Below are 23561 nucleotides of genomic sequence, written 5' to 3'. Positions count from 1 at the left end.
ATCAACAGCCTTTAATAGCGTGAAGCTCTGCCCTCAGACTCCTGTAGTGAATACTTGTTAAAAAGGAAGCTTTCCAGAACTCTCTTGGGACTTACCGATTCTTTGAAGGGTTAACCAGCACCTCAGGTGCTTCTTATAATAGCTTTAATTTGGAGACCCATGGGACATTCAGTACTGCAGGGAGGAAGTATCCTCCCGGGGTCAAGTTGGACCTAACCCAGAGCACCTTTTAGGGTAAGGCTGTTCCGCTGATGGAGATGCCACTTTTGATGCTTTGCCATCATCTCCCAATGATCCGTTCCCTTCCAGACTCAAAACCCTTCCTGTGCCATTACTCCACAGCTGTAACTGGCAAGCTTGAGTTCTTCAGCTGCCTTCCTCAAGAGTGGGAAAAGAAAAGGCATCCCGGCACGCTGGTAATTGTGGAAATCAAACACGGGCCTGTTCCACCTTAAAGGGCCTAGGCTTGCCGAAGTATTCGGGTCTTGCAGAGTTGGGCACCACCATATTTGGAGCGTGCCTACTTTGGGGCGGGAACCTCCTTGAGAGTGATTAGGTCAGCACTGGGGGAGGTGACCTTGTTTGGGTTCTGGCACCCGACCACAGAGGTGCCGTGTGGCTGCGGCCCCGCGTCCCTAATTGGCCCCGCAGCCACCCCCCCCCCCCCGCCCCCCACGCCGGCTCGAAGCTGCCCGAGGGCTCCTCGCTGGCCACCCCCGCGGCCCGCAGCTCGGGAGAGGCGGGAAAGCCGCGCGCCTGCGCCGTGGGAACCGGGGCCGGAGGCGAAAAGCGGGGAGCGGAGGGGGGCCTTGGAGCCGAGTAGCGTACAGAGCGGCGTGTGACGCGGGGACGCCGCGCGCTCCCAACGTCGCCCCGGTTTGACGCACACGGCACCAAACTGTGAGTTTCAGGGGTTATTTGGTCGGATTCACCGGGACCCGAGTGGGTTTGGGCCGCGGGGCTGTGGCGGCAGCGGGCCTGAGGGTGGCGGAAGAAGTTGGGGGACGCGGCCTCGGGCGCTCGGGCCGGGGAGCTACGCCCTAGGCTGGGTCCCAACCATCCAAAAGGACGCATTTTGCCGCACAGGCTAAGATGGCGGCGGCGGCGGAGGAGGCGGAGCTGGTGCTGCACAAGGAGCCCGGGCCCCGGGTTCGGGGAGGCGGCGGCCCCGGGGGGCTGCGGAGCCTGAGGTGAGCGGCGGCCGCCGCCGCGGGGCGGGACCCGGCGGAGGCAGCGGGGGGAGGGCCTTTCCGCGGCGGCGGCGTCGGAGGATCCGGTAGCGGACACAAAGGGGCTGAGCTGAGCCCTAGACTTGGGGGGTTTTGTTTAGTCACATGAAGCCGAGCAGCCAGTGAGCAGCCGGGGGAAGGGGCCGAGGTCTGGCCCGGGCCCCGGCGGCTCGGGGAGCCCGGCGGTCGCCATTGCATCGCACCGAGTAACGGGGCGTCCGGGAGCAGGACCAGCCCCTCTCTGCGGGCTGCTGGCGCTCGCCCGCCGCGCCGGCTCTGCCACCAACTGTTCACATCCCTCCCCTAACGCGGGGCCGGGACCGCCGATCCCTCTCCTCCCCCCCGTGCTGCGGGATGTTGTGCCGCTAGGTGCCCGGGAAGTGACTGCAAGAGGTAAATCGCTCCGAGAGTTCGGGTGGCCAGGGGCTTGGTGGGTGTCAGCTAAAGCTTTTTGCTTCTCCAGGTCTGACTCCCGGGCTTTGTGTCCCCGGGAGCTTAACCTCTGCCAGAGGAAAGCAGGTGTGCTCCACTTCTCCCGGGAACCTGAAGATGAGTTGCCCCAGACCCTTCCTTCTCAGTGATTGGAAACTTAGTTGGTGGAGCTAAAGGTTTCTGGTTACGAGACTTCCCGCAGACGACTCTCGTGTTGGGACCCATCCGTGGCTTAGCGACATGAGTGGAAAACTTTTATTGAACTGTTTTTAAGTAGCATTGACATAAATTTAGCTGGTATAACACTTGGGTTTAGACTTCAAATTTTACGTCATCATTAAGAAGTGATTAAGAAGTACTCCACTAGGGATAAACACAGTTGGGGGGCTTTGAATGATCGTCCTCTTTTGTATACAAGTTAATAATTTCAACAGAAATACCAAAACAACATCTATTCTGGCCATTCCTGACTAATGCCAGTCTTGTTGCATCTTGATGATAGATTAGAGTTGCTTTAATAGAATATTGCCTCTCTGCAGTGGTTTAGTTACTTTTTTTTTTTTTTTTTTAATGTCCTACAAGAAGGAAAACATTTCAAAAAATAGACAACTCAAATTGCCCAAAAAGGAATCTGGCTGTTTGCCTTCATATGTAAGTATCCAGGGAACTTGATGGCTGCAATATTGCATTAGTAGGTTTGGTAAGAAAAAAGTTTTTATAAAGTTATAATTTAGACATTTTAATAGGTGAAATATGAAGGCTTGGCTAATATTAGTAAAATGATATGTATATTGCTGTTAAAATCATAGTATTGTAAAATAATTTCTAACATGATTTAAAGTTACACTGCACTTATGACTTTGTGTATTGATATTAACTAATATTTGAAGTACAAAATTTGGAAACGACTAATGTTTTGGCCAGGTCACATTAACAAATTAAAATGATTGAAAGGATGCTTAAACACATTACGATCACTAACTTGAGTTCTCTGTTCAAATTAAAATTTGGACTTTTCACCTTTACCTAAAACTCTCATTTTCCTGTGTGTGTTTTTTCCCCCCCAGATTTTTCCCCTTTTAGCTTTTTTCCTAACAGAGCATTCTTCTTACAATAATGAATAGGACTTACATTAACATTGACAAGTATATTACTGAATCATAGTTTTAGAATGGAAGGAATCTCAAGGAACACTAGTCTCATCTTCTCTTTTATGCTATATTAAGGGCCAGGTATGATTAAGTTAGTGGCATAATGGAATATTCTCTCTCAGCTTCTTCCCCATTGCTCTTTTCATTGCTCATGTTTTCTGGAATTAGAAGGCGACTATACAACTGTGGTTAAATAAAATAAGGGAGTATGTTTGAGAATATGTGTTAGATACTGTAATATTCATGAGAACTGTGACCATAACTTAAACTTATTTAATGAGATATGATGACTTAGATTTTAAAGTGATTTTTATTAAAACCAATTTAATACAAAATAACAGACATTTCAAATAGTTTCAGAGCAATATTGTGTTTTAATTTGGGGGTTTTCATAAAGCAGTTATGATCCATCAATTAAAAAATAGCCCTAGCCTGTTTGGCTCAGTGGATAGAGCATCAGCCTGCAGATTGAAGGGTCCCAGGTTCAATTCTGGTCAAGGGCAAGTGCCCGGGTTGTGGGCTCGATCCCCAGTTGGGGATGTGCAGGAGGCAGCCGATCAGTAATTCTCAACATTGATGTTAGTTTCTATCTCTCTCCCTCTTCCTTCCTCTCTGAAATCAGTAAAAATATATATTTAAAAAACAAACAAAAAAACAGGTAGCTTGATAGACTTTTTGAAAAGTTTGAGATAACTGTTACTACTACCAGTTATTACCTAAGAAATGACATGCATGCTGAAAACAATGGTGCTAGTGCCTTTCATTTTGTAATAGGGTTGTAGTTGTGTAATGGACTTGCTACTTTGGCCCTATTTAAAAACAACTTAAGACTAATTACTACTACTGAGTAGTATTTCTGTAAGATCTGACAAATTAAACAAGTAGTAAAATCATTTATGGTGAAATATCACTATTATCTTTTACTTTTTTGGATATCAAATTTAACAAAAACAGTTAAATCATCTTGAGGTTTTAAAGCTTTTATGGGTCATTTAAGGTACATTTAAATTATTGACTTTCCTAAGAAAGTTGATAAGCTATTTTTAAATTTTCACCACTATGTAAGTGAGTGGATTTAATTACACACTAGTCTTGTGATAATTAGCAATACTCCCAGATTATTTATGATTATAAAATGAGTCCATCACCTGCAAACCTTACATATTTTGCAAGTTTAATTGGTCATTCAAGTTATAAGAGAGAGAGTTTTGGTTGTGGTTGAATTGAGACACTCAGGTAGCAGGAGGAGAAAAGAATTGGATGATACCTGCAATTTAGAGAAATTGGTTGTCAGAAAACATCAAGTTCACCTTTCTCTCATTCCAAATGCACTGTTAGCTTTAGGGTTACTTATTTAGACTCTCAGATTGTGATTCCAAAGGAAAAGAGTGGGTCTTAGTCTTGTAGGAATGTTTTTCTCGTAACTGGTTTGCAGGCATATCTTAAAGCAACTGTAGTTTGCACCAAATTCAGGAATTGGTATGTTGAATTATCCAGTCCTAATTTTATAAAACACTAATTTTGGGAGCCCCCCCTCCCCCCCTTTTTTTAAAGTAAGGGAGACGGGGAGAGAGAGAAAGAAAGAAACATCAATGTGATAGAGAAACATCAATTGGCTGCCTCCTGCACAAACCCAACTAGAGATCAAACTCACAACCTAGATATGAGCCTTGACTGGGAATCAAGCCCACAACTTTTTGGTGTATGGGACTACACTCCAACCAACTGACCCACCCAGCCAGGACCAGAATGTCTGTTTTGAGGGTGGAGGATCTGTAAATATTGCACACAATTAATGAGATGTAGCACTGATTGAAGCAGTTCTAGAAGTATACTGTGTCTTTTAATTCAGGTTTATTAGAGAAAGTATGTTTGAGATTATTTGTTAATTAGATACTATTATGTTAATGAGAACTTTTGTGCCAATACCTTAAAAACTTCTTTAATGAGATATGATGACTTAGTTTTTAAAGTGCAAACCATTTACACCATTGAATTTTGAGAGAACTGAGAAGACTCAAACTGATTCTAGCATTGGCTCACCCTGCTGGTTGGCTAAAATATTTCTCTTTCCTGTCTTAATTAAAAAAAAAATACATAAGATCATTTGAGACCTAGAAGGTAGAACATCAAATTCAATTCAGGAGATGGTGTCTTTATGAAAAAGTTTTCATCTCAAGGGACTCAGTTACTCTAATGTTTAATTTTTTTCTTAGATCTGCCAAAGTTGAACTGTGAGTTGCTGTCTTCTTTGAATTTACCGGGAACTCTTAATGTGATTATGGGGAATTAGTATTATTTAGGACATCCTGTGAAACAAGAGTCATGTGAGATAACTTTCTAGGAAGAGAAAAGCAGAGATTTTCCGGAGGGAGAGAGGGAGAGCATGTCAGGGCCGAAGCAGCAGCAGTGCAAACTTCTCTTGACTGGGGGAAAATGAGATTGAATTAAGGTTAGTGTTTCCATGGGATTACCTTTACACTCTTCCTCTACCAGTTTTTGTTCTATTCCGTGTCTACAAGCTGTAGCTTTCCCATTTCACTTGGGATTCTGGGAAATGTGATCTTGGAGTGAGAAGTAGATGTTATTTGTTCTTTGAAATTTAAGTCTGTTAGTCTAGATTGTGGTGCAATTGAAGTTGGTTAGAGAAATACAGATTTTAGGTATTGCCTTTCACTACGTATATGTCATTCATTGAAGTTGAAAATACAGCTTCTAAGACTTTTTGTACAAAGTCCAGAAACTTAACCTTTTGCACTCGGATGTCGAGTGTGACGGTTATTGAATGTATCAATAATTTGAAATACAAAAAAATCCAAATAAATAAGTTTGTATGAAAAGAAACTCCAGTTTTTTATTCTACTGCCGCGCTTTGTAAAATCTGGGGTATTTAAAAAATTAAATCCCGAGTAGAATAAAGGAATCGAGAAAAAAGCAAGTGAGTGCAAAGGGTTAAAGGTTATGAGCCAAACAGGTTAATTTAAAATAAAAAACGAATAAAGTATTAGGATTGAAGTAATTTATAGTTTACAAAGCATATTTGCCTGTGTTTCATTAATTATCAAACTTTTAAATGATTAACATTTTTTTAAATTGATTTCAGAGAGGAAGGAAGAGGGGGAGAGAGAAACATTGATGAGAGAGAATCAGTAATTGGCTGCCTCCTGCATGCCCCCTATTGGGGATTGAGCCTGCAACCCACCCCAAATTGGACCTTGACCTTCTAGTTCAGGGGTCCTCAAACTTTTTAAACAGGGGGCCAGTTCACTGTCCCTCAGATCGTTGGAGGGCCGGACTATAGTTTAAAAAAAACTATGAACAAATTCCTATGCACACTGCACATATCTTATTTTGAAGTAAAAAAACAAAACGGCAAAAACACCTGCATGTGGCCCGTAGGCCGTAGTTTGAGGATGCCTGTTCTAGTTCATGGGTGGATGCTCAACCATTGAGCCACATTGGCCAGCATGATTAACATTTTTATCCTTTCATGTTCATTCTTTTACTCAAAAGCCTAATGCATATCTTTTTCATCAGTTTCTTAAGGGAGGTGTTAAATATAACTAGTACTTTCAAAATACCATTTATTGGGGAGGAGTGATTTCTAATTATTAAATGGTTTGTGAAGGTGGATAAAAGCCTTGCCAAAGTTGGAATTAATTGCCTGTTGCTTACTATCTACTTAGCAAATAATACACACACACACACCCCAACACACCAACACGTGTGTGTATATATATATATAGAAAGTCATAGTTGCATTTATAATTATGTATAAACTAGAGGCCCGGTGCACGAATTCGTGCCCCAGTGGGGTCCCTTGGCCTGGCCTGCGGGATTGGGGCCGAAACCGGCTCTCCAACATCCCCCAAGGGGTCCCGGATTGCTAGAGGGCACAGGCCAGGCTGAGGGACCCCACCGGTGCACGATCGGGGCTGGGGAAGGACGTGGGAGGTTGACCAGCCAGGGAGGGACTGCAGAAGGGCTCCAGGGTGTGTCTGGCCCGTCTCACTCAGTCCGGATCGGCCCAACCCCAAAAGCAAGCTAACCTACCAGTCGGAGTGTCTGCCCCCTGGTGGTCAGTGCACATCATAATGACTGGTCATAGCGAGCAGTTGTAGCATATCATTAGCATATTACACTTTGATTGGTTGAACGGCCAGACACTTAACATATTAGGCTTTAATTATATAGGATGAGATAAGCTATAAAAGTGTAAGCCTTGAAGTAAAATTGGTGGGGTTAAAATCTAGCTGTGTGAACACTAGGCAAGTGAATTTAACGATAATACCATGTACATCCTCCTATATAATAAAAGTCTAATATGCTAAGTGTCTGGTCGACCATTCAACCAATCAAAGCATTATATGCTAAGGCTGCTCAACCACTTGCTATGACGTGTACTGACCAGCAGGGGGGCAGATGCTCTGACTGGTAGGTTAGCTTGCTGCTGGGGTCCAGCTGATTGGGACTGAGCAAGATGGGCTGGACACACCCTGGAGCCCTCCTGCAGTCCCTCCCCTGTTGGCCAACCTCCCATGTCTCTCCCTGGTCCTGATTGTGCACCGGTGGGGTCCCTCAGACTGGCCTGTGCCCTCTCGCAATCCGGGACCCCTTGGGGGATGTCGAAGAGCCACTTTCAGGCCGAGGGACCCCACTGGTGCACAAATTCGTGCACAGGGCTTCTAGTAATTTATATAAAGTACTTAGTTTTCTGGTATCTTTTAGAATAAAAATAGTTATTATTATTATCATTGTTTAATTATTTTTTCTACTGTAACTTGAAATTTTTACCTGAGTGATTTGGATTTATATACCTTTGCTAATGTTTCATTTTTAGACTCCTATTTACAAAGGCAAGGTTGTTAAAAAGGAAGTCAGAGGTAGGTATCACAGTGTGGCTTCTCCAGTTTTAGCTGTTCAGTACTTCAGAACACATACCATTTTCTGACCATCAGCTGATGAATAAAATGCCTTTGGAATGAGTACATTTTAGTGAAATTATTTCCCAATCATTGTGTTGGTTTGTCTTTGTTACAACATCCTGAATTTCTTCATCCTTTAAATTTTTGACCATGAATATGGTAGGGACCATTAGTAGAGAGACCAGGGTTGTGTAGCTATGTGTATTTGTATGTAATGTACATCTGGATGAGAGTGAAGAGTAGCCTCAACAGTAGTTAGGTTGAGGAGAGGCATGCTATTTTTTCTTATTTTTTTAATCCTCTCCCAAGGATATTTTTTCCAGTTGATTTTTAGAGAGAGTGAAAGGGAAGGAGCGGGGGGGGGGGGGGAGAGAGAGAGAAGAGAGCGAGAGAGAGAGAGAGAGAGAGAGAGAGAGAGAGGGAGGGAGAGGAGAGAGAGGAGAGAGAGAGAGAGAGAGAGGTAGATGTGAGACTGACACATGGATTGATTGGTTGCCTCCTGCACGCACTCCGGCTGGCAATGGGGAGCAGACCAACATCAGGTACATGCCCTTGACCATTCGGCCCATGGGCCAGTGCTCTAACCATTTAGCATACCAGCCAGGGTAAGACATGCTATCCTTTTCATTGCTTAGTCTGAATTGGGGAATTTTCTCAGACAGCATTTCCTTTTGCAATTTTCCTCTCCATACTTTGTATATATCTGGGCTAGTATGGTCTTAAACTTATTTTCCTCTTTAATTTTCTTCTGTCTACCTCCCCCCACCACCATCACAAATTGTAAGTTATAAAAAAGATAATTGTACTAGTAAAAGTAATTTAAAGTTCACATGATAGGTATGAATATGAAATAATAGAAGTTTCATATATGCCTAAAAAGTATTTTCAGCAGTTTGGAAAATGAAGGGGGGTGGTGAAATTCTTCCCTAATCTTATGAGCACCACCATATAATCATTAGTATTAAAGGGAAAGGAGATAAGACTGACATTAATTAACTATGTATTGTGTTCCTTTTAGTAATACTGTGATGTATATATATTTCCATTTTATATGCAAGAAAACAAATTCAGACTCCGGTCACAAAGATAATAAATAATAGAGCAGTCAAGTTTGAATCTAGGTGTGTCTTGATTTTACAGATGGGATCTTTATTCTGTCTTCTTGTCCTTTCTTTCTATATGTCTATCCTTAAACCCAGCGATCTTCAACCTTTTTCATCTCATGGCACACACAAACTGATTACTAAAACTCTGCCACACACCAAAAAAAAAAAAATTTTTTTGCCTATCTGACAAAAAATAAAAAGTAATTTTGATTCATTCATACTAGATGACTATTGTTGTAATGGCTGTTGTCTTTATTTTTGGTTTTAATCTAAGAGGAAAGAGATTAGTGCCCCTAACTAACTAGTCAGTTATAGCATGTTTTAAAAATTCTTTCAGCCCACTTTTGCAGCACACTTTTTGAAAATCACTGTTTTAACCTGATTAATGCAATTTGTGAATTTCATCTACTTATAAAACTTAACATTATAAAAGCATTTTTTTGTGTGTGTGCCTATTCTCATTTCAAGTGGTGTCTTATTGCCCACATTGTTTATTCATACCACCAAATAAAGGCTCTTTGTCTTGGCTGCTAGACTTTGGTACAGTGATATTGGTCAAAATGGAAGCTGCCTTTTTTTTTACTAAGTGACTAGAATGAAAAAAAATCTAGCTTTATCAGAACTAATATTCTGGGATTAGAAATGCTATTGGTTTAATAACACTATCCTTTCTGGTGTAACATTTAACTTAAAATTTGATATATGTAAAATGTAGATGACATTTTCAATTTATAGCTATATGAAAACAAAACTTTTCTTCTATTTTCATGCTTTGAAATGCTTTAAACCTTTCCCGTAAAAAAAATATTTAAAAATGTTATTAAAATTAAATAGGCACTTAAATCCTGTTTAGTTACTATTAGTAATTCCTAATTTAATATACTTTAATTTGTTAAAAGAAAAAAGTTTTATTTGGTTTTTACACTCTCATTGGGTGGATGACATAATCTAAAAGATAATTTGTGGGGTATTTATAAATTGTATAGGTCAGCACTACTCAAAAGAAATACTGTATGTTACAAATATGGTTTAAAATTTTCTGTAGCTACATTAAAAAACAAAGAAACAAGTAAAATTAATCCTACTAATGTATTTTATTTAACCCAGTATATTCAAAACATTTCAGTGTTATCATGATTGAGATATTTTACTATTTTTTCCCCTACACCAAGTATTCAGAATCGAGTGTGTGTTTCTTATGACACATCTCAGTTCAAACTAGCTATACTTCAAATGCTTAATAGTCACATATAATGTATTGAACAGTGCAGATACAGAAAGTTCTGTACAACTTTCATTTAATATTCACTCAGTTTTATATGTCACAAGGGGGCATCAGGATTTTAGAGATGCTTAGGTGGGGCATGGCCTGAAAAAAAGGCTGGGAACCATTGATATAAATATACCAGGTAACTTCTATCCCCATGAAGATATGTAACATTTTCTGCACAGAAAAAGGTGCCTCTTGCCCCCTTCTATTAATTCCCCCTTACAGAAGAAACACTATTCTGACCTCTATCACTATAAATAAGTTTGGCTTATTTTTGAACTTGCTTATGGCATATTTTGTTCTTTCTAAGGGTAGCGATAATTAATTCTAATCTCTCTTTTTTGTCTTTGTTTGACATTGTTGTGTGAATTTGGATGTAAATCAGATGATAGGTTGTTGGTACTATGACCCTTCTGTTTTTTTCCAGTGTGGTTATGTCAAGTTCAGAAAGATGTTTCTTACATTTCATGAATAGTAACCCTCTAGAGGTTAGCTTTAGGCCAAAAAAAATTGTTTAGAATATAGAAATTGAAGTTGCTTACACAGATAATATGGTTGTCTGGCTTGCTTTTATTACAGTATTCTCTAGGCATATAGCCAAGAAGTAGGTAGAGGAGGTCTTGGATTGCCTCCTTATATAGATGCCTTTTGGAAACTTGTTAAAGTAGTTTCTAGGCATTATGTAGGTTAGCTTTTAGGCATTTCAGGTTACTTAAAAAGGTATTTGAGTATTTCTGATTGTGTTATAGGGGTAGGAATAAATTAATATACTTATGTTTACAGGTAAGTATCCACGCTTAACCAGAAATATTTTGTTTGTTTAATATAAAAAAATTGTATCTACTTAGAAGTATTCATAATGTCAATAAAACAGTTGCAACTTTTTTTGCAATTACAGAGTGATACTCAGTTAATAGAATGACAATTATTTCATATAAGCTGCATCAGAGACAACTGAAGATGAATAAACTACCATCCCCGTAAATAACCAATTTGTGCTGTGCACCAAGAAGAACCTGCTTTAAATCTCCATGCCAATTTACAACCCCCATACTGTACCAGGGAAGGTTAGTGACTACTGAAAATACCACCAGGACAGGGCTATCTAAAGACACTTCCTGTAGTGTGTTAACTATACAAAAAGACACTGTACAGTTTAAAAACAAATCTTCCATTTCCATTTTTTTCTTTAAAAGGAGTGAGTTCTATACAGGTGATTAAATGCTTTATAGATAAGAAGAAAAAATGCACTAGAACCAACTTATTCATCATCATCTCATCTCTTTAACTTCCTCCTCTTCTTTTTTCTTGCTTTTTCAGCCCTTACAACTCCCTTTTTGGACACTCAGGCTTTCCTTTAGCTCAATATGCAGGAATATCCTTTTTGTATTTCTCCTTCAGCTTAGGAGCCTTCTTTTCATAAGGCTGCTTCCCCATCTCTCCCAGCTACTTTGCAACGTCACCAGTGGGTAGGCAGGGATGTTCTCCTTTGTTTTTGTGTTGGTTTTTTTTTTTTTGGGGGGGGAGGGGTGATATTTAGAACAAAACAAGAAAAAGGCCAAAGGAGACCTTGGGTGCATTGGGATCCTTGAATTTCTTTTTTGTTTCCCTTTTACGAGGGATGTAAGTTTTCATTTCTCTCTCATAATGGGCCTTGTTCGTCTTTTCCATGTCTTCAAATTTTCCTTTCTTAGTGGACATGGTCTTCCATCTCTCTGAGCACTTCTTAGAAAACTTTGAGAAGTTGACTGAAGCATCTGGGTGCTGCTGCTTGTGTTCCTCTTGGCAAGTTTGCACAAAGAAAGCATACGATGCTCGGCTTCTTAGGATCTCTCTTACTTTTATTCCTAATTACTTTTCCTCAGCGAGCACACAGTCACCCAGTGCCCAGCCAGCTCACACTTGCCCCGGCATTGTCTCTGTGGAGCTCAATTTATTGCAATGCCTGTCTTAACCATAAATATTTTGACACTTATGAGTAAAGAACTAGAATGTTACCATAAGGACAGTTGCACAAAAAGCTAAAATCCGTGAAGGACACTTTATAAAATGCAAACTGAAATGGAATTATTTTTTTTTATAAATTTTTTGATTGCTTTTTAGAGAGGGAGAAGAAGAGAGAGAAACATCAATTTGTTGTTTCACTTATTTTTTTAATATATATTTTTTTATTGATTTCAGAGAGGAAGAGAGATAGAAACAACAATGATGAGAGAGAATCCTTGATTGGCTGCCTTCTGCAAGCCCCCCACTGGGGAGATCGAGCCTGCAACCTGGGCATGTGCCCTTAGCCAGAATCGAACCTGGGAACCTTTAGTCCGCATGCTGATGCTCTATCCCAGGGGTCCTCAAACTTTTTAAACAGGGGGGCCAGTTCACTGTCCCTCAGACCATTGGAGGGCCGGACTATAGTTTAAAAAAAACTATGAACAAATTCCTATGCGCACTGCACATATCTTATTTTGAAGTAAACAAAACGGCAAAAACACCATGTGGCCCACGGGCTGTAGTTTGAGGACGCCTGCTCTATCCACTGAGCCAAACTGGTGAAGGCTGAAATGGAATTATTGATCATGATTTTTACTTCTAGTGCTTGAATCAGTTTTATTTTTCAAATGGAAGTAATGGTTACAGCATTGTTTTTCATAAATATAGAGCAGCAGAAGTCTTATTGTATGTAGTGTAACAATTGGTACTTTAGGGAGAAGGATGTTTTTCTGTAATATGGATTATGAAAAGAGTTGTAAAAAGCACATAACAATGAAAATATGAGTCTTCATTCTAGTATGCCTAGTTTGGAGAAATAGATGTTTTATATATTGTGTAGAATGGACATGAAAATACTTTCTCATTAACACTTGAATTATGAATGCTTTTGAGGTTTTGAATAAAAATGTATAAAGAAGTTTTGTTTTTTTAATTTGTAATAAGATTGCTTAACATACTCTTGCTCCAAGAATTTTAAAAGTTGTCTTGAAGAGCCTTGGCTGGTGTGGCTCAGTGGGTTAAGTGTTGCCCTGTGCACTGAATGAAGGTTATCAGTACAATTTCTAGTCAGATCATATGCCCAGGTTTTGGGCTCCATTCAAGTCAAGGTTTGTGCAGGTGGCAGCCGATGGGATGGATGTTTCTCTCTCACATCAATGTTTCTCTCTCTACCCTTCTCCTTTCCCATCTAAAATAAACTTAAAAAATCTTTATCTTGAAATAAAACCTCATCTGTCAGCTTTTCTTACATAGGTTTTGTATTTGACAAGTGTAGAAGGCTAAAGCAAAATTGGTTAGATTAGCCCTAGCCGTTTTGGCTCAGTGGATAGAGCGTTGGCCTGACGACTGAAGTGTCCCAGGTTCGATTCTGGTGAAGGGCACACATCCAGGTTGCCGGCTCAGTCCCCAGTGTGGGGCATGCAGGAGACAGCCTACGATGATTTTCTCTCATCATTGATGTTTCTTTTTCCTTCTCCTTTTCTCTCTGAAATCAATAAAAATATATTTTTTTAAAAATTGGTTAGATTAGACTTTGAAAAAGTATGTTTATTATTTACAAAATATTAAGACTATACTTTTTGGGGTAGATTTAAAAAATTAAAAAAACAATTAGAATGTTATTAATAGCATTAAGAGCTGACTTCTATGTGTAGAAAAAATACATAAGGGTATGTTCTATGTTTTTGTGTTTTTACAAAAATGAATGTTATATTTGAATTTAGTTTTGTATTCAGAAAAAAACCTTGTTTTTCTAGTTGTATTTTCTCTAACCTTCTCTTGTTTTAATTGAGTTAGGTATTATTCATTTACAAGGGGTAAGAATGGGAATGCTATACACAGCAAAGGATATGGTTCCTGCTCTTAAGATCTCATGATCTAAGACAACTTGAAGAGCACTTAAAATGAAACATTTGAATTACTGAGCTGGCATAAAATAATATGAATAGTATGTAGTAAGACTGAATTAATGAAGCTTTTTGGCAAAAGTTTTAATCTATATTTTGAAGAAGTGGTCTGTTAAGATTGATGGAGAGGGAAGGGAATATCAGCCAAGGGGAAAGGCATGTTGGGAATTGTGGAATGTGTTAGGTGTTTTATATGAACTTAATGAAAAATAAAGTTGATAAGATTGTGTGGCCTGAGCTGAGACTCTAAAGAAGTTTGGATTAGAAATGAGGAGTTCTACTGAAGGTCATTGAACAGAAATACAAGAAGAAAAATGAGAATGTTAACAGCCAGATATAACATGATTGGAGAAAAGATTGAAGTGAGAAAGGCCAGTTAGAGGTTATTATTTTGAGATTTATATTTAAGAGTAAGGACGGGTAGTTTTAAAGTAAAGAAGGTGAAATTCATGCCTCCTAAGTTTGTGTAGTGTAAAGTTAAAATAAGAATGGAACAATTTTATTTTCTTCTGGTATTGAAAATAAATTTACTTGGCCACACAGTTTGAGTAAGTAACTAACACTAATTGAGGTCTGTCTGCTTTGTTCTATAAAAAAAGTTTGATTTGAAAACTAAGTAAAACCCCAGAAAGTTATGCCATAGTGGTACTTTCTGAGTTGCTAGCACTTTGGACTTAAAAAAAAAACACACAAAACTTGAGATGAATACTAAAAAGAGCTTGTATTGTAGTTCTGTGTTTTGAGTTAGAGTGGTACAGTTTAGCCATGTTTAAGAGACATTCTAATTGGTATAAGAATTGGTGGGCAAATGGGAGATAAGAAAAATTAGTAATCTGGAGTATACCAATATTTAAATTTCTTTTAAAATAGATACTTGTTTTAACATTTAGGAATAGTTAAAAACACATAGCTTTATATAGGAGGGAAAAATCTCTAATATATAGTTCCCTCTGGGCTGTAGTAGCTCACAGTTAATAGGTTTCAGTTAGTAAATAAGTTAGTGAAGTTTTTGGTAACATGGTAAAATAGATATGTTTGACTCATCTAAGTTACCTGTTGAAGCAAATCAGCTAAAGCAAAAGAATAGGTTGTCTCATATTACCACTGGGAAAAAAGATTTCATCCATATCTCTGAAATTTGGGGTTTCTGTATAGACAGTATGGATGAGAAGGGATGACAGCAGAACTATCTACTGTTCCTGATTATTCTGATGAACTAGTGGTATTGTAATAGGAAGCTTGCCTGAAAGCCCTGCCTTGAACCTCTTTCTTAAATAGTCTCCTATTTATACCTATTTGTGCTGAATACTTCTTGGAAATAGATGAATCCCACCTGTGTATGCTGCATTGGGTCTCTGCAATCTGAAAAGCAATGAAAAATCACTACATGCATGAGGAGAGGGAGCACTGAAAGGGATGGAGACTAGGAAACCAAGTTGACTTCCATATATGTTGATCCTGCTGAAACAGCTCACACCGGTGGAGAAGATAGAGATAACTTTCAGTGGCCGTGGGATAACCAATATTCTTGTGCTATGTGACTGAATGTCTTAATGGTGGCAGTGCCATTAACAGTAATGCAAATGGTATTCTAAGTAGATGTCCTTTAGTGTGGTATTGCTTGCCTAACCTACTCTTGGTATATCCATCTTATTTTCCATGCCCTCTTCAGCAACTTTTCTGTCAAATTTTACTACCTTATAGTTTTCCAATAGATTTTTCTTAATTTAACTGGAATTAATTTCCTCCATCCCCTTTTCAAATTGGATTAAAAAATCTTACTGTGTGGTTTTATGAGTTTTATCTAGGTCAGAAAGACACAAACATTGAAAATACGGGAATGGCAAAAATAATACTAAAACTTGCAAGATTCATTGACATCAAGCAAAGGATACAACCTTTCTAGGGCAAAACTTTTGAGTGGAAAAACATTGTTTAAATAAAATACTAGGACTGCTCTCAACAGTATCAGGCTTGAACTTTTTTGTGATAAATTCAAACAAATAGCATTAAAACATATGAAGTATTAGGAGAAACCAAGATGGCGGCATGGGTAAACACCTGAACTTACTACCTCTCACAACCACTTCAAAACTACAACTAAAAGACAAAACGGGTATCATCCAGAACCATGGGAAGGCTGGCTGAGTGGAAATTATACAACTAGAAGGAAAGATAAAAGCACACAGACTCGGAGGAGGAGTGGAGGTGCAGAAGTGAAGTGCAGAGGTACGGAGGTGCGCGCAGGGGAAGGGCTGGCAACTGAGTACGCTGTTGTCTTTTTCAATCGGGAGGGAGACACAAGCTCCTGACTGCTCTGAACTCCAGCTCTGGGCAGGACTCTGGGGACCCAGACTCATACGGAGAAACTGGACTGTCTGGCATCAGGCAGAACTTGAGGGTGGCTTTCTCTCAGAGGTGCTTGCAGCGATCATTGTTCCTGCACAGTGCCGTGGGACGCAGAGACACAGGACCTCTTCCAGGCAGGGCTGACTGTCAGCCATTACTGTTTGCCCCACCCTGGTGATTCCCTGAGACACCCGCCCCACCCAGTTTGTGCGCAGAGGCTTTTGCATATGAATGGCCTGGCCCTTTGCAATCTGAAACCTAACGTACTGCAACTGGGTCAGAGAGCCCAGAGCCTCCAAAAAAAGAACCAAGGCTCGACAGCAGCTTGCATTGCTTCACAGCTGGGCCTCATCTGGGCACCTCCAAACACCAAACAAAGAGAAGGAATCTGCAGATCTCTCTGTAGCTCCTGCTGGGTGGCCTCTCTCCTTGGAGATCCAAGAGCCAATGTACCCAGTGGTCAGAGAGAGACCATCCAGACTACAACTCTTTATTTTATTTTTTTTTAAAATATATTTTATTGATTTTTTACAGAGAGGAAGAGAGAGGGATAGAGAGTTAGAAACATCGATGATAGAGAATCATTGATCAGCTGCCTCTTGCACAACCCCTACTGGGGATGTGCCCGCAACCAAGGTACATGCCCTTGACCAGAATCGAACCTGGGACCTTTCAGTCCGCAGGCCGACGCTCTATCCACTGAGCCAAACAGGTTTCGGCCAGACTACAACTCTTTAGATCCATAAGAGACACACTCAGGGGGCAGACTCAGTGAGTGCCAAAGCCCCACTGAAGCAAGTCTTGCCCCATAAGGGTGCCTCCAGCACAGAAGTTCTCCCATCATAGACACAACTGATCCTCACAGCCAGTTGGCCTGGAGGTCAATTCCTCCCAGTGATACCAACAACAATCAAGGCTTAACGACAACAAAACTGTGTACACAGCCCACAAAGGGGTGCACCAAGAGTGTCCACCTCAGGTAATTAGAGAGGCTGAGCTACTGGGTCCTATAGGACACCTAGCACACAAAGCCACGCTATCAACACAGGGAAGCAGCCAAAATGCAGAGATAAAGAAATAGGTCATAAATGAAAGAAATGGATAAAAGCAAAATACTGGATATAGAGTTCAAAACCACGGTTATAAGGTTACTCAAGAATCTTCTAGAAACCACCAATAAATTTAGTGAGACCCTCGAGGATATGAAAAAGACCAACTAGAAATTAAGCATACACTGATTGAAATAAAGAATAATATACAGAGATCCAACAGCAGATCACAAGAATCAAGTCAAAGATTTGAAATACAAAGAAGCAAAAAACACCCAACTGGAAAAGCAAAAAGAATCCAAAAATATTAAGATAGTTTAAGGAGCCTCTGGGACAACTTCATGCGTACCAACATCTGATTTATGGGGTGCCAGAAGAAGAGAGAGAGCAAAATATTCAAAACCTATTTGAAAAAATAATGACAGAAAACTTACCCTACCTTGTGAAAGAAATAGACTTTCAAGCCCAGGAAGCATAGAGAACCCCAAACAAGAATCCAAAGAGGACCACACCAAGACACATCATAATTAAAGTGCCAAGGGCAAAAGACAAAGAATATTAAAAGCAGCAAGAGAAAAACAGTTACCTACAAGGGAGTACCCATACAACTGTCAGCTGATTTCTTAACAGAAACTATGCAGGTCAGAAGGGAGTGGCAAGAAATATTCAAAGTGATGAACAGCAAGAACCTACAACCAAGAATAATCTACTTAGCAATACTATCATTTAGGATTGAAGGTCAGATAAAGAGCTTCACAGATAAGAAAAAGCTAAAGGAATTCATTGCCAAACCAGTATTATATGAAATGCTGAAGGATATTATTTAAGAAGAGGAAGAAGAAGAAAAAGGTAAAGACAAAAACGATGAACAGCAAAGTGACAACAAATACATATCTATCAACAAGTGAATCTAAAAATCAAGTGAATAAAAAATCTGGCCAACAGAATAAACTGGTGAATATAATAGGATTAGGGGCATAGAAATGGAGTGGAGTGACAATTTTCGGGGAAATATGACAATTCTCAGGGGTGTAGGAAGAGACGACAAAAATCGTACACCTATAGATGAGGACAGTGGGGGGTGGTACAGGCAGAGGATGTGGTGGGAACCTGGTGGATGGGGAAGCTATGGGGGGAAAAAAGGAACAACTGTAATAATCTGGACAATAAAGATTTAGTTAAAAAAACATGAAGTAGTTTCTTTAGAGATATTGGTAAAACCAGTGTTTTTTTTTTTTTTTTTTTAGGAGACTTTAATTCACCTCTCAGAATTTAATAAATTAAGTAAACAAAAATTAAGGCTATAAAGATTTGAGTAGCAGTATACTTTACTTAATAGATAATATGTCAAACTTTGTTTCCAATAGAGAATACACATTCTTCTTAAATTTTTGTGAATTCTTTTGAAACTGTCTTGGGCTTCAATGAGAATTTGAAATTTTAAATAAGAAAAACTGTATAGGCCAGTATTTTTTTTACTACAGTATAGTAAAACTAGATGTTAAAGCCGAAATGAGTCTACCTGCATGGTAGGGGTGTGTGGGGGAGGCAGCCAATCATGTTTTTTTCTTACATCAATGTTTTTCTCTCTCCCCTTCACTCCCTTATTCCAATTCCCTCCCTCCCCCTCCCTCTCTCTCTCAAAAATCAATAAATATATCCTTTGGTGAGGATTAAGAAAACAAAAACCTGTGTCCTACTAGAATTCGAACTTAAATTTCATACTATTTAGAAAAGTATAACAATGAGGACATGACTCATCAAAACTGATAGATGAATGAATATTCATTTAAACATGGTGAATTAAATAACCATTTATTTTTTTTGCTATCAAATCTAGAATTTTTTTTTTTAATAGTCATAGGTGTCAAGGGCAAAGAAAACTGGAAAGTTGATCACACCTAAAATTTTAGGAACTAGAAAGCAACAAGTGGCAAATAACTTTGTAGATGTGAGAAAACTGAATTTATTAGTAGGGAAATCCTAGAATTGGTGCTTTGTAGTCCTGGGATGCTTCAGGATTGGTGGCTACAGGTACCTTGAAAGAATTGTCTAAAAGTCTATAATAACAAGTAAGTAACATATTACCAGGAAAGGGTCTCTTCAGGTTTTTTCTCTGATACAAAGGGATGATCTCTGTTCTTGTCACTGGGCACAACTTGGATTAAGGGTGTCATACTGACAGAGAATTGAATAGAAATGTACATGTTGAAATGGGAATCACCAACAGCCTCTTTCCTTCCTAGTTCTGAGAACACTGGGTGTCAGGCTCGTAATCCCAGAATATTGGAAGATTCATCCTGTTACAGCAAACCTATGACCAGGAAGAAAAAGACCACGAGATGGTAACATGGCCCAGACTCATCATCCAACAGTGACACCTATAAACACAGAAATTCCAGCAACTTTTTTGTTTTATTTTAAAGTATGAGATTAAGGATCATTGAACATTTTAGGATAATCTCTATGTGAAAGAGAAGAAGGAAATAGAAACAATTCAGGAAGAAAACTTTATTAAAAAGTTATTGGCGAACAATAAAAACATTTAAAAAGTTACTGATATATTTGGAAGGAGATAATTATATCTTTGAAACAAGAAAAAACAATCCTCAGAAAACAGAGAGCTTGGACATTTAGAACATGAAATAAAAGGATTGGAAATACAGAATATGAAGGAAATTATTTAAGAATAATGAAACCAGAGAACCAAGGTGGTGGCATAGGTAAACACCTGTACTTGCTGCCTCCCACAACCACATCAAAATTACAACTAAAATACAAAACAACTATCACCCAGAACCACAGGAAAGCTGGCTGAGTGGAAGTACTACAACTAGGAAAATAAAGAAGAAAGCGCATTGAGACTGGTAGGAGGTGCAGAGGCATGGAACGCGCTGGTCTAGCTCCTGGGTGTGCACTTTTTTAATCAGGAGGGAGATCGCCTCTGCGGAGGGTGCCCTGAGGAGTGAGGAGTCCCAGCCCCACACCAGACTCCCAGCCTGGGGTCCCAGAGCAGGAGAAAGAAGTCCCTATGGGCAGTAAGAACTAAGGTCTGTAATAACCAGTGCAGATTGGGGCTGTGTGACACACAGGCTGCTGGAGACCCAGCTGCTCCGCTTTAAAGGCCAGCACTGTGAACTGAATTTACAAGCTCCTGCTTGTTCTGAGCTCCAATGCCAGGCGAGTTTCTGGGGGACCCAGACACACATGTGGAGGAACTGTACTGTCTGTCATTGGGGCAGGAACTCTGGGGTGGCTTTCTTCCAGATGGATGTACTTGCAGTGGTCATTGTTTCATGTCGGGACCTCCTCAGTGCAGGGCCCTGCCCAATTGACACCTCCCACCAAGCTGTGCGTAGCAGCTCTTGCATATGAATGGTCTGTCTTTTCCCAGGCCAAAACCCTGTCAAACAAGCTGCAGCTGGGTCAGGGAGCTGCAAACCTATCAATAAAAGGCACAAAAATCCCAGCCCCAGCCCCACCTGCCTTGCTTCACAGCTGGGGCCTCGTCTGGGCACTAACAAACCCAATACAAAGAGGAGGAATCGGCAGATCTCTGTAGTTCCTGCTGGGTGGCCTCAGGCAGTGGCTCACTTTGCACCTCCCTGGAGACTCAAGAGCCAGTGTACCAGTGGTCAGTGTGAAACCGTACAAGATTATAACTCTTCACATCCATAAGTGACACACTCAAGGGGCAGACTCAGTGAGCACCAAAGCTCCACTGAAGCAAGTCCTCTATAAGGGTGTGTCCTGCACAGCAGTTCTCCCACTGTAGTTGCAGCTATACCCCACATCCAATTGGCCTGGAGGTCAATTCATCCCAGTGACTTCAATAGCAATCAAGGCTCAACTACAACAAAACTGTGCACACAGCCCACAAAGGGGTGCACCAGTAGTGTCTACTTCAGGTGATTGGGGAGGCTGAGCCACTGGGCTCTATAGGACACCTACTACACAAGGCCACTCTCAACTCAAGGAGACTTAGCAGCTACCCATTTCATAGAAACAAATACAGGGAAGCAACCAAAATGCGGAGACAAAGAAACGTGACAATGAAAGAAGTGGGAGAAAGCAAACTACTGGATATAGAGTTCAATACCATGGTTATAAGGTTACTAAAAAGTCTTCTAGAAACCCCTGAGGAACTTAGTGAGACTTTGAAGGATCTTAGTGAGAATAAAAAAAACTGAAAAGGACCAGTCAGAAATTAAGAACACACTGACTGAAATAAAGAATAATATACAAGGATTCAACAATAGATTAGAGCAGTGGTCGGCAAACTGCGGCTCGCGAGCCACATGCAGCTCTTTGGCCCCTTGAGTGTGGCTCTTCCACAAAATACCATGTGCGGGCGCGCACGTACAGTGCGATTGAAACTTCGTGGCCCATGCGCAGAAGTCGGTTTTCGGCCTGGGCGAGTCTATTTTGAAAAAGTGGCGTTAGAACACTCAAGGGGCCAAAGAGCCGCACGTGGCTCGCAAGCCGCGGTTTGCCGACCACTGGATTAGAGGATCCCAAGAATCAAATCAATGATTTGAAATACAAGGAAGCAAAAAACACCCAACCAGAAGAGCATAAAGAAAAAAAAAATTAAAAAAAATGAAGATAGTGTAAGGAGCCTCTGGGACAACTTCAAGCGTAACAACATCCGAATTATGGGGGTGCCACAAGAATAGAGAAAGCAAGATACTGAAAACCTATTTGAAGAAATAATTATAGAAAACTTACCCTACCTGGTGAAAGAAATAGACTTTCAAGTCCAGGAAGCACAGAGAACCCCAAACAGGAATCCAAAGAGGACCACACCAAGACACATCATAATTAAAATGCCAAGGGCAAAAGAGAGAGAGAACATTAACCCTTTGTACTCACTTGCTTTTTTCTCAATTCCTTTATTCTAATGCTAACCGTGTCGAGTCACACTCGACATCCGAGTGCAAAAGGTTAAAAGCAGCTAGAGAAAAACAGTTACCTACAAGGGAGTACCCATACGACTGTTGGCTGATTTCTCAACATAAATTATGCAGGCCAGAAGGGAGTGGCAAGAAATATTCAAAGTGATGAATAGCAAGAACCTACAACCAGGCATACTCTACTTAGCAAAGCTATCATTTAGAATTGAAGGTCAAGTAAAGAGCTTCATAGACAAAAAACAGCTACAGGAGTTCATCACCACCAAACCAGTATTATATAAAATGCTGAAAGGTATTTTTTAAGAAGAAAAAGGTAAAGTTAAAAAAATTTGAACAAAGTGACAACAAATACATATCAACAACTGAATCTAAAAATCAAATGAATAAAAAATCTGAGGAACAGAATAAACTGGTGAATGGAATAGAATCAGGGACATGGAAATGAAACAGACAATTCTCAGAGGGAAGGGGGTCGGGGGATATGAGGAGATTAGACCAAGATCTTATATGCATGTATGCATTACCTATGTACACAGACAATAGGGTGGCAAGGGCCTGTGATGGGGTGGGAATTGGGTGGAAGGGAGCTATGGGAGGAAAAAAGAGGGACATCTGTAATAATCTCAACAATAAAGATTAATTGAAAAAAAAAAAAAAGGATGTCCTGTTAAAAAAAAAAAAAAAAAGAATAATGGAACCAGCCCGGCTAGGTGTGACTCAGGGGTTGAACATCAATCCAGGAACCAGAAGGTCACTGATTCCTATATATCATGGTGAAATTTCAGACACCAGAAATAAAGGGAAAATTCTAAAAACTTTTGGGTATAGAGCATATAAAAGAGATTAGGGCTCTGCCTGGCTTGCCTCAGTGGATAGAGCATTGGCCTTCAGACTAAAGGGTCCTGGGTTAAATTCCATTCAAGGGCACATGCCTGGGTTGTGGACTAAATCTTCAGGAGGGGGTGTGCAAGAGGCAGCCAATCAGTGATTCCCTCGCTATAATCAATAATAAATAGACACACGCGTGCACACACACACACACACACCCTAATATAGAAAAAGCCAGGGGCTGTCATGACCTAAACAACTAGACGGACCACTTGAACAGCAGGCTGTGTGGGGCAACCAGGCCAGCAGGGGGGTTAGTGAGGGATGACCAGATGACTGAACAGCAGGCTGTGTGGGATGACCAGGCCAGCAGTGGGGGTGGGCAGTTGGGGGCAACCAAGTGGCAGGCAGAGGCG

At 40.3% G+C, this 23561-nt stretch overlaps 1 protein-coding gene and 1 pseudogene across 1 annotated transcript in view; one reads left to right on the top strand and one right to left on the bottom strand.

Annotated features, from left to right (window-relative positions):
* Window positions 1-938: 938 nt before the first annotated feature.
* ZNF644 (zinc finger protein 644) overlaps window positions 939-23561 on the top strand; it is a 139253-nt gene continuing 116630 nt past the window's right edge. The window contains 1 exon segment of the mRNA XM_054721348.1: window positions 939-1190. The gene's annotated coding sequence lies outside the window, so the exon portion shown is untranslated.
* On the bottom strand, window positions 11437-19581 carry LOC103298009 (high mobility group protein B1-like; annotated as a pseudogene).

The sequence above is a fragment of the Eptesicus fuscus genome, chromosome 9 (assembly GCF_027574615.1).
Source record: "Eptesicus fuscus isolate TK198812 chromosome 9, DD_ASM_mEF_20220401, whole genome shotgun sequence".
NCBI classification, from domain to species: Eukaryota; Metazoa; Chordata; class Mammalia; order Chiroptera; family Vespertilionidae; genus Eptesicus; species Eptesicus fuscus.
Note: the sequence above shows the minus strand (reverse complement) of the source record. Positions and strands in the feature narration are given on the sequence as shown.